The following is a 13,159-nucleotide window of genomic DNA, read 5'->3' on the forward strand; positions in this document are numbered from 1 at the left end:
TATGCAAGTACCTAGTAGCTGTTCAACTTAATCACCCAACTACTGATAACAGGAGGAACTCTAGTCGTCTTCCGTTCGGCTTTGAAAGAAGACATTTTGCAATGCAAATTTAACTTTAAAGTAAAATGACATGACATTGGTAATTTAGTTTTTTTTTTTTTTTACAACATAGCGTACTTGCCTCTATTCTGTGCTCTTTAAATTATATGCATCTTTAGCAGACTTAATCAAATCATATTTTCTTTATTATTTATATTATCTTCATCAACTATGTTTATTTAACATTATGTTTTTAGATAAATTACTTATTATGTTTTATTTCAAAGCTTAGATACAGACATTATTAATGAAGTCATAAATACGAGGAAATGTATTCTCTTAATGTTGGTAAATGCAAATTGTAAGAATAAGATCCTCATCTCATCATTCTTGTTCACTTGAAGCCAATAGAAAGTGCCTAAATGTAAAACAAAAAAAAGAAAAGGAAAAAAAACAGCCATATAATTCTATTTTAAGATTTCCCTGCAGGAAGATGCTTTTGTAATGAATGTATATTTTATCACACAATGTTGTGACAAAGTGTCTGCACACTTACGATATGTATGCTCTCCTGCTTACAAGATGGTATTCCTCCGAGTGCACATGTATTACTCCTGTGGCTTGTCCTGATTTGTGCACACTGCCTCTCTTTCCATCAGTCAGAATCCAAACTATAGATCCCTCTGTTGTTGTGGTCACTCGTGAGGCGGTCCCTCCGGCTATGCAGAGGGAACAAGGGAAACACAGCGGAGGAGTAGACAGTTGCTGGTGTCTCCAGAGTGCTGGGGATGCCAGATGGCGTCCCAATTGATTTTCTGGTCCTGTCCCAATTCTTTATCACCACCTCTCCCTCTCTGTGTCAGAGGGGTGCAACGGCGGACTTATCTTTTGGACTCGCGCCAGCCACTTCCACCTCAGATGAGCACTTGTTTCTTTGGTGCTTGAGGTTTGATTTATGAATGGAAGTCATCAAGAGTTTTTGGCAGCATGGGCAGATAACGGAGGAGACTGAATGAAGCAATTTGTGACCTCTTTCTAACCATTAACCTTAACAGGCTGTTGGCCCATTGGTCTCGTAGGAGCTTTGCTAGGGGACGCTCGTACTGAAATAGATTTTCGCTATTGATTCAGAATGTATACTCGCAGTTAGATAAATGGGAGAGTGAAAGAAAACGTTTTGCCAGGACTTCAGGAGAATACGAATCCCTTCATCTGCCAAATATAGTAATGTGCAAGAAAATGGTAACATCTGTGCATATGAGCTCACATATAAGCCTAAAGGGACAGCGCAATATGTGCTTTACTTAGCGCTCTGAAGTTATATTTATAATTGCACTGTGTAGGATGAAGGCACAAAAGAAGTTCCAAGCATATTGGATAATGGACATCATTTGTGGGGTTAAAGTTCTCAGTAATCCATAAAGGTTTTTGCTGGCACTATGAGTGGAACATGATTGTGCAGACAAAGCTTGCTGAAGTGGAATAGGCCAAATTACCAGAAGGAAGATTATCGTGTGCTACATAGAGGGAGGGGAGGGGCCGCTGTCTCGGGATTGTATGAATGTTTTGGGCGATAAAGCTCGATCTTTGTCACCACATGCCCCGGAAAAGTCTGGGAACAGGTTGTTCTTTCGGTGTTCATGGGCCCAGGCAGTCCTCTAGACTGTCATGGAGTTTCCCTGCTATGATTTAAGACTCAGAAAAGCTGCTTCAATGACTTCCATGAGAGATAAGATTCAATATGAACAGGTGAAATTTTCCTTTTGATACAGTGTTCATGCTTTTTGCATTTTGTAACAGTTCGAGATGGAAAAGCTCTCACTTCTTATCAGTTTGTGTCTTTAGCCTGCGACTGAAGTATACATATTATATAACCTGTTATTAAAAGAGTTATTTATTGTCCCTGTGGCTGTCTCTTATGCAGACACATCCTTCATAGTAAAAAAAAATATTTATGCTGCAGTTATATTGTATGCTAATTTGAAAAGGTGCAGGCAGCGGCAATAAAATTGATATTCACAAGTCGAGGATCATATCTCTCTGGCAGGTCATAAGAGGTATTTTATCAACCAAACCCATGTTGTAAACGGTTGTGACATCCAAGTGATCTGTTGGAGCAATTAAACCTGTAAAGTGGCCGATTGTCACCTAATGGACCGTACTGCTGTTTTACAATAGCTTCTGTTTATAACGGCAAACATAGTTATGTAAATGGTGAACATGCACAGATACCAATGCTGGAATGTAACACCGTGTCTGGTGTATTAATGCTGTAAATAAGTCCTGTGGCCTTATATTGTTCATAGTAAGGTGAAGGATGTGATTAATAATATATTTTGTATTTGGCGGATCCACTCAATGGACCAAGTCTGATCAATCAATGTACCTGTTTAACTGTTTCCAATTGTAAACAAAAATGTAATGTTGGCTTTTTGTATTTGCCTGTTCTAGCTTATTATGTCTCTTGATTTTAACATTGAGTTTTGTGTTTTTAAAATGTGTAACATCATTGGAAGGCTTTATATATGAAAAACTATCCTGAACATACTTTTGCTCTCACTGTACTCCATTCTCCATATTAAAGTGTGACTCATCAGCATCCCCAGTGAGAAAAAACAAGCTATCAACCACATTTAACTGTGATGGAGACCTGAATCAAGATGCTTGAATGGTAATGAGAGAAGAAATAGAAAGGGGGGGGGGGGGGGGGGGGGGGCTGAGTTTTCCAACCATATCTGATTGGTTTGATCACCAGCTGCTGAGAGGTGGTGAAATGTCGTGCTCGCGCCAAGTCGCTCTGTTCCCCCTGGTGTTGACGCTCTGGCCTGCAGTCGCTCTCAATTACTCACTGACGATGCTCTGCTGTTTCTTTCAGACAATCACGAGTGTGTGTGTGTGTGTGTGTGTGTGTGTGTGGGTGGGGGAGGGGGAGGGGTCACGTCTGTATGAACGGTTAATTGAAGCTTCTTTTTTTTTAGGATGGTAAAAAATACCAAATAAATAGTTTTTATCATATAGAGGAGAGGAGATGTACAAGTGTGTCTTTCCACACTGCTGGAAAAAATAGCATGGAACATTTGTACACTGCATGAGACGAGCTGGTTTCTCTGTTGCACAAGCTGACATGCTCTGATGGAGAACTTGCCAGAAAATATTCACATTCTGACAAATGCGGCCTCGACACCACTCGGCTGCTTCCCAGGAAAATGAGAAGCATTGATGCTGCTGTCTCTAGAGCTGTCTCCTCCTAATCTTCTGGGTGCTCGCCCTGTGAGATATGCAGTGCTAAATAGCGCTATAAAATATCCAGAAATTCGGCAAATGCGCCCCACGGAAAACGGGGTGCGTTGTTGCTATCTCGGCACACAGTGCCGGCCTCGTATTTGATCCTGTGTGGCACGCATGCAGCACTACAGTCCCCAACACCCCATGTGCGTCTTTAATGATAATGCAAAATAAGGCTCCCCGTGGTGCAAGTCTTTGGAGATGCTCAGGCTTCAATTGTCAGGGAGCGAAAGGAACCAGAGGAAGACGAGCACATGCACACACTCACTGACAGGAGGCCATTTTCAACACTGTGTCTGTTTAGTTTATGTAATCCCCAATACTCAGAGGAGCTCAGGAGCAGTGACTGTTGGCTGCATACATTAGATGACACACTTTCACTTTCAGGAGGGACTCCAGACGACGCAGTAAACATGTGAGGCCTAGATACAGAGATAGCATTACATTTCTTATGCAGCGTGGCTGCCTGGCATCTGATTAGGTGGATCATGTAGTGAATAAAGCAGCAAGGCTTCCATGTAGTCACTCAGTCTGTGAATTATTTAAAATAACCATAACCAACTATTCTACAGCTCATCAGTCGTATCTGAGCGATATTGCAGTTTTCTATGCTGGATCATGCCAGTTTCATTCTGGTAGCTTTTCCAGGAAGCAAGGGAGAAACGGCCACTAAATATGCCATCTTTTACCACTGCAGGCATTCAGGATTGTGAGCGCAACTGTGAAAAGACGAGCGTCTCATGGATTTTGCTGGCAAGAAAACCAAGAGAGACATAGCATCAGATAAGGTTAGACATGAATTTAAAGGTTTTATAGTCCCACAAAAAACATGCATCTGTTGAGCAGTGATGTGGAACATAAAAGCATGGAAAGAATGATCTTATACAAGCGAGGCACTCAGCTGGTTTCACAGACGTTCCTCGACTTGAAGCCTCTTTCAGCTGAAAGCCGACTTCAGTGTAGGATCGGCTGATCCACGTGAGTGAAACAGCCGATTCAGCATTAAAGGCAGCTTTCTTGTTGCTTATCTGGCTCGAGTTACTCCGGCTGTTTTTACAGTAGAGCTGGACCTCACCACACGCTGTCCAGGAACATTTGGCTTTCAAGAATATGATTCCGCTGAGAACTTCATTTTTATGTTTCACCTTCCGCAGTGCAGTGGTTTGATTTCAAAATGCATGCACACAGCGTCATCACCAGAGAGATTGATAATTTGCCAACTTTTTTATTATATTATAATTTTTTTTTTCATTCTGAGCAGTGTGAACACACGTTTTCAAATCATTGAAACAAGTAGATGAGAATATTTGTGTTTGATTATGAAAGTGATTGAAGATAATATCTCACCCTTTTCAATTACTGTCACTGTCGGAGCGTAGCTGGAAATTAAATGGACGGGCGCTCCGTTGCAGAGGAAGGAGTACAGGTGTTTTTTGATCAACCATCACATTCATTTTCTTGCTGCTCATGATTTGTTTTCAACCATCAAAACACAGATGAGATGTGTTCAGATTGCGTCAGCTTTTATTCATGCTGGTAATGATGTTTGGTTTGTTCATCACTTTGGTCCAGACTCAAATATCTCACCAACTATTTGGTAGATTGCCATGAAATTGAATATTGAATATCCACAATGCCCAAAGAATAAATCAAAGAAAAAATGCCGCCATAACGTTTTTATTTACCTAATATGGGTTTGATACTGGTTTATGACTAAATCCCTGCCAAACTAGACATATCAGCCTCGTCTGTACTTTGTGTTTATTGGTAATTATCACATGTTAGCATGCTGCCAACACCCAAACTAAGATGAGAACGTGCTAAACGTCATACCGCTATCATCCGCATGCTGTGCCTCGGTACAGCATCTCAGAGATACTCTCGTCTTGTTACCCTCTGTGTTCAGATTACGCCATATTGTTTGACAGTTTCTCAACAAATTTATTTTCAAACTTATATAGATAGTTCAAGGGAAATGAGTTCAGGAGCAACACAAATCAGTTTGAGATGTAACTCGCTCTTTCATACAGTGAAAGATTGTTTAAATGTTCTTGAGGTCGCAGGGAAAGTTAGTCAATAAATTATAAAAAGACGTCACTGGTTTCTGTACACAACATCTTGGTTGTTGATGCATATATAATTATGGCAAGCATTTCCATGGTGAGATTGAGGAGGACAGCCGCAGCACATATCACACTTGTCCCACAGCGAATGGACATGGCAGAGCCGGGAAATGTTGAGTATGTGTCATTTCTAATGTAATATGATGACATGGATTGGGATATAAATAGGAATCGAGACAACTCTCTGTTCTGTGTTTTCTTATTTCGTGCACACTTTCCTCTTCAGATTCGGATTGATATTTCTCTACTGCAATTCCTTCATACTTTTATGCTGGATGCAATGTTTGAAACTTGTCTAAAAGCAAATCATATTTGGCAGAAATGATGTACTCTGCTGAAGAGAACACCAGAGTCACATTGATTCACACTTCGGCAGACTGTGATTTTTCACAGCCTCCCCCAACATTGCCTGCATTGACAGAATACCTCTTTAATGTGTTCTTACGAGATAAAATGCTTCCACAGGCGATTAACCATTCCCCCCTTACTCCCATTCATTTCACTTCATCAGATTGCTTGATTGCTTGCTAAATGCACTGCCTCTCGCCCCAGGGAAATCTACTGTATGTATTTCTGTTGGACAAAATGAGACGTGGTTGATTTATTTTTCTTTGCACGCTTGTGTTTTTAAGCCATTTGATCAGCTTTACTTCATTTCAGACAAGCGCATCTCAGATTTTGAGATATTATGAATAATTTCCAACAAATATTTTGTATTCAGGTCTACCATGTAGCTCCTGGCTTCATCTTCATATATAAAGTTATTGCTGGGCCCGCTGGAGGGAAGGAAGGCACGGGGGGAGCCAGAACCAGGACTGATCGGGGCAGGTTCACTGGATTTTGGTGCTTCAGAAACACTACCACTCTTGTCCACAGGGACCGCCAAAGATCAATACAAAGTTAAAGTTCCTTGTAGTAGCTTTAACAGACAGATATGAGAGTGGTTTTCACGTCAAAGGAGCATGGATCATCCACTCCTGAACCAGCTCATGAACAACCTGGGTGAAAGGATACTGTAATCTTCAAATACATCAGAGAAATGTGTTGTTTTTAGAAACTGTGGGAGACTTAATTTTACCTGTTCAGAAATGGCTGAATGAAATCTTGGGGCCTGATGCTATTTTCTCATCAATCTCCGAGGAGATAAAATAAGTCCCCACACCATGATTTGCTGCTGATTTGGAGTGATTTGTCAAGACATTGACATTGCTTTTCAGTGTATGAATCAATTGAATTCTGCCTTCTCTTGAGGGGCTTTTTCACTTAATTGGGGTAGTGTGATGCAGGTCAAATAAACGGATCCCTTGCTGTCTGGGTGTAGTCATGTGTGAATGAAACGCTCCATCACTTTGCAGAGGAAGTGTCACTGTGTGGTAAGTTAATTGTGATGGTCTTCCACGTTTACAATTTACACAAGCATGCATGAGCCTGTAGCCACACCAGCCCTCAGAAGTCTATTGTATGCTTTATTTTACGCAGCAGTGAGTTTGGGATTATCATATTCTGAGCTCATTCTGAATGGAAATATTTATTTGAAATGTAATTTTCCTGCCAGAGAATGAACTACTGTAGTACATCAATTGCATCGGTTGAAGCAGTGGAGGCTGTGGATAAGAAACTGGTGAGGGGAAAAAGTAGTGAGAAGGAGTCCAGTTTTAAGCTCAAGCAGTTGAGAACTGGCTAATGTTCTTTTAATAGAGAGGCAGCACTTAGAGTTCTTTAGCAGTCTCCAAGTCTGGGGAAAAAAACTATCCCTGCCTCTGCATAATTCATTACTATGTGATGATGATGTGCTTGGTCAGTCAGACAACCAACTGGCAATATAAATGTAACTTGGATTGATGCAGCATACACATATTAATCATGCAAGTCAGTGAACTGATGCCTTAACCATGTTGATAAAACAACATTAATCATGGGATGTCTCTCAATGTGGTTACACTGCCTTAAACATGGTTGTGTACAATCGTTTTACTTTCTAAGTAAATACTAATGTAATAGATGTTAAAAAAATCTAAACACAATAATCCACTCTACTTGTTTCTGATGTTTTTCAGACAAATCTCATGGCCTGATGGGGTTTAGCTGGGGAAGTTGACAAAGGCCAATAGATGTTGTTGAAAGCTTGAGAAACAACAAGCACCTTGGACCTTAATAATTGATATCTTGTCAAGCTGCTGTTGGGAAATGTGCTTCTTCGCTTTCTTGCAGAGTTAAATGAGCACATTGATACCACTCTTAAACAGAGAGGGGGACAGTATCAATCATCTCATCTAATTCTCAGCAAAGAAGAAAATAAGTGCACCAAAATGTGACCTTTAAGGTAACCTTTAAGGTCAATATCGGATTAAAGAAGATAGTCTCCGAGATAATACTGTTATTATAACGATCAAGAGCGACACAGTCTTCAGGGCCCTGCATAAGGTGCACTGAGTAAACCCTAGTGATGATTAAAAGGTTACACGTTTTTCCAGGCAGCAGGCTATTCCTTTGCCACGCACCCGGTGCCAGCCTGGTTGGGCAGCAAAGCTCCAGTGAATGCCAGAGCATGGGGAGGCTCCGGCAGCGTGCCAAATCGCCGACCTTTCCAGCGTGCCGATCGATAAGGCTCAACATCACAGGGCTCCGGAAATCTCTCAGCAGAGAGACCAGAAGCAGAAGACTCACACTGTCAGATGATGCTTTAATTGCTTGTGGTTGCTAACCTCACTTACCCCTGCTGGGTGGATCTCAGTGGAACGATACAGCCCCCCTGCCTCTAGGCCCTTCTTTGTGTGCACCCACAAGTCAGTGGGCTAGGTCACATAAAGTGTCATCTACTGTACATAAAAAACTCAATGAGTATAATATATGTAAATATACTATAATGTACTTACTGTACATAGAACTGGGTCACATTAGCCTCATGTAAATACTGTAGTTACTGTGGTAGAAATATGTTTTACAGGCTTCATTAATAGTGTGGCATAACGTTCTGCTTTGAAACTCACATTTTACTTGGATGCACTCCGATATTGATACGATTAATGAAAAACATAAGCCTCCCTGGATAACAACATCTGCTAAATGCACAAGAAATGACATGCGTCAGCCGCCCTTTCAGCCTGGAAAGCTAAACTGCCAATGCTCACACTGTGCTGTATAAATACCCAGTGCTTTGAATAATAGTGTCCCAAAGTGACAGGTGAGCAATGCTCAGCGGGTAGCGGGATGGAAATGGTGCATGTAGGACGGCGCTCATTGAGCCTGCACACTGGTAATGAACCTGCAGACATGTGGAGGAGTGGCAGTGAGCAGGGCCAACTCCTCTTACTGCCTAACGCTGCTTTCATCGCCCTGCTTTCATCAAGCTCAAGTGCCACAGCTATGAGACCTTTGTGCGATATTGAAGGGGGAAGTTGAATGTGGCAGCGCGGTTGGCTAGGTTACTTCCAAACTGCTTTCCACCGCAGCTCTTTGATTAACTACTCAAAATTATAATTACCTTTAAGCAATTTGATTTCTTAAACACACTGCATGGATATACAGTATCTGGTCCCTTTTAATTATATTGTTTGTGTTGTACTGTACTATACTATAATCTTCCTAAAAACATAAACAATCCAATTTACACATCCTGACATGAGACGTGTCTTACTTATCACTCACTGTACATATTTATACTGTGAGTTATAGAGAAAGACATTTCCATTCTCTTCCCTTTGAATGGAATAAGTTGCTCAACACCCGTTGATGCTCGCGCATCAAATTATCTTGTCTTAGAGCTGTCTCTCTATTTTACTCTTTGTTTCTTTCATTTTCTCTCATCATTGTGTCTTTATGCCTCTTGATTTCTGAATCTGAATGGCATGGTTATGGTGCATTGTTTCTGTGTTCAGAACACTTCTTCATATCCATCTCTGGGGTGCCAGCACATCTTCCAATGCCGGAATAACAGTGTTGATGGGTGTCAGCAGTATGTAGTATTTTTCTCTTTCAACATGTTTCACAAAGGGAACACACAAAAAATGCCAGCGAACAGCGAAACAAACTTTACTGAGTAGAAGCAGCCAGAGGCAGACTATGAAGCTCCTGCCAGAGAGAAGCCGGTGAGTGAGTGGCAGGTGGCCTGGCCCCAGGGACTCTTAATGAAGAGAGTCTGCCTGCCTGCTTATTGATCCGGCCACATCAGCCGATCTGGCCGGATCGGGGTTGGGGGGGGGGGTGTGCGGGCATCGGGGGGGCCACACACACACACACACACACACACACACAGAAACCTCAACAGGTGTGTGTGTGTGTGTGTGTGTGTGTGTGTGTGTGTGTGTGTGTGTGTGTGTGTGTGTGTGTGTGTGTTGCGTGCTTGCATTATAAAGGTCATGTTTGGAGATGTTCAGTAGAGGAGAGTGGTTTGTTTGTGACTTAATGTGAAGGCAGAGAGTACTTTGATGCATTTATACACATGGTCAAGATGTGACGAGGTGAGTGGGTGCATAAGAGAGTCAGTTTGGTACAGCACATGAACAGACGAGACAGAAGAGACAACAGCTGTCTGCCTGTCACATTGTAACACAGCATTTCTAAGCCACTGTCCAGCAAAATTGACTCTTACTCACACACACACATTCACACACACATACCTACACACACACATTCACACACACATACCTACACACACCTACATCTACACACACACACACACACACACACCACCTCTGCCATCACAGATGCTCCTTCAAGCTCATTATTTCTGAGATTGTCAACTCGTGGCTTGTTGTGCTGGTTGGGTAATGCATCTTAAACCCAGCTATCAAATATGAATAAAGCACTGACTTCCTCATCTATCTTTCATGGCTTTCATTTGTTAAGCTATCTGCCTGCAAAAATATTTTGCATGTCCCCTTTCTGCTGTGAATGATGTGCTCAAGCAGCAGTCGGTCTATTATAAAACTGAACAATGCGTTCTACTACGTGTGAATATTATTGTTCAGAGGGGATTTAGTTAAAAAATATTTGTGTGAATGAGGTTTTATAATCATAATGATATCAGAAATGTTCATTTCATGTTTGTTATGACATCATGATTGAGACTTCATATGTAGGGCTGTGTTGGAGATTTACTGTGTATGTACTCGTCTTTTTCAATTATCAGTGTTGTGCGTGTGTTGGTGTGTAGGCCCATGTGCCCAATTATGTGTGCATGCATGTGCTTGTCTGTATGCATTTTTATCATTTTCCATGCATAAATGAGATTGTATAAAGATATACTTGACATGTATTCTATATTTCAACAAATCTCCTCCATTTTAACTTCCTGACAGCTCTCTGAGGCCTGGCTTTGTGAGAAAGCTGTCCCTGTTCAGATCATCGTGTCTGTCCTAGATTTGCAAACGACACAGAAAACAACTCTGGGACTGAGCTGTTTTCTGCACAAGTGCGTGTGCATGGACTTGACACTGCACTCCACGGTTCACATTGCTGAGCCATTAGGATGACGCCGTCAGCATTTCACAAGCAATCACTGATCAATACTAACGTTGGAGCTCAGAGAGGTCGGGCATCTCCCGTGTCCATTAGTGCGATCACCGGTGGTGAGAAATGGCAGCTCTATCAACGAGTGCTCTTCGTTCACCCTGTGGAACCATCTTTGTCATGGTGAGCCACACCAATCAGCTCACACATATATAAACCATCCGCTGGCTTTTAACGTCTTAACAGCGCACACCTATTTTTTTTCTTCTCCATCCTGGTGGATGGAAGGGGTTGTGTATAATTAATGTTGGTGGGGTGAGTCGAGGTGGAAGGTCTTGGAAAGCTGCCGCCAACCAAGGGAGCACGTGCGCTGAGAGGCGGCACATGCGTCATCGTCTGTCATTAATTCGACCCGCAGAAATGCCTGGAGATTATTTTTCTGCGCCTCTTTTTGGCACCTTGTACTTCGTCTCTCCAACGTTCCCCTCAACTCCTCCCTAGAATTTGTCCCTCTCTCCGTCCTGGGCTCTCTCTTCTTTTCACTCTCTTGGAAGTGTATTATCACTTTGAGCAACAGTTTGAACACAATTTGGTGTGCGACAGAATGGCCATGCATGTGATGAGTGTGTGTCAATGTGTGTGTGTGTGTCTGTGATCATGCTCGTCTGTGTAAATCAGTATACTGGTGCTTGCTTTTGTGTGTACATAGGCTATCACCTCAGACCCACTAATTAGAGTGACAATTTGTATTAATAGTGGTGCTAATATGCGATAGCGTGACTCCAGCTTTACCAATAGCTTGTTTATTCCCTGCTCCTTCACCACCCAAGGCCCTAATTATCGAGTTTACGATCTGACATGCGACTACAAAAACAGAGACGACACATTGACATACAGTCACTTCCGACTTTAGACTGAAACTCTTTAAACCTGAGGTTACTCTGTATTCCACAGACTTCCTCCATCTCGTCTGTCTACCTCAAAGCATGTTTGCATACTGTTTAGAGTCCAAATTATGAACCAGCATCATCTTCAATCTGAAAATGTTATAAATTAATTCAGTTAGATTATGTATATGCATATAATTCTCCATGCCAAGGGCGATTAATCAATCTCGCAAACATAATAACACTACAGCAGACAGTGGTTAGCTTTCAGTGCGTATTATCCCTAAAGCTGTGGGTTTTTTACACATGTTGTAATATGCGGTGGGGTGAACTATACAGCCAGCATGAATCAGACACAGCAGTTCTTTCTGGTATATGAGGTATATTTTTACATGATCAAAATGAATGGCACAACTACGCTATCTCAATCAATTGTACGCCATTATGCCACACAAAAGGATTTAAGAAAATATCTATCTACGTATGTAGCTACATTTGCCTGACACACACACACACACACACACACACACACACACACACACACACACACACACACACACACACACACACACACACACACACACACACACAATCTGAGCATGCGCTCTGTTTAATCTTGTTATATTCAACCTGCAGGCATGTGGAATTGCTGCTAAAATGATCAGCTTCGCTTTAGAGCAGCTATGCTGCAGCTGACGTTGAAAACATTCATTGTATGTGTGATTATGTAAGACATAGTTCTTGCTATTACTAAGACTTGACAGTAATCAAAATAGTGTCCTCCCACTACACAGCCGCAGCCAAAGCTCTTTTGAAGGCAGTGGCCTACTTTATACAGTCTCTTCTCATATTCTTGATTTAATTTCAGAATGGAATAAGAAGGGCTATGATAACCTCTTCTGACCAGGACAAATGTAGCATGCCCATTTAAGATGATCTCTCTAGGGTGCACAGCAGAGGACATCCCTTAAATCAGAAACACGCAGTGAGCATTTTCTGTCAACTCTGACACAATAGTGGGCCTGGGAATCCTGGGAAGGCTTACTCCCTGCTGTGGTGCTGTCAGATTAATTTTATTTGCCATAGTTGTTGTCTGTCTTTCTACAAACCACAGTTTGTGCTTTTTGCATTTGACACTTTTGCAATGGTAATTAAATTCAAGTCACATAGCTAAGCATCCGTTTTCCCCCAAAAATATCACCCTGGGGCGCCCTGGTAGCTCACCGTGTAGACCTCAGTGGCATGGGTTCAAGTCCGGCCCAAGGCCCTTTGCTACATGTCGTGCCCTCTCTCTCGCCCCTGCCTTTCCTGTCTCTCCCTCTCTCACTATAAATAAAGCAGAACCCCCACCAAAACTAGTAATAATAAAAAAGA

Source organism: Taurulus bubalis (assembly GCF_910589615.1).
Source record: "Taurulus bubalis genome assembly, chromosome: 16".
Taxonomy (NCBI): domain Eukaryota; kingdom Metazoa; phylum Chordata; class Actinopteri; order Perciformes; family Cottidae; genus Taurulus; species Taurulus bubalis.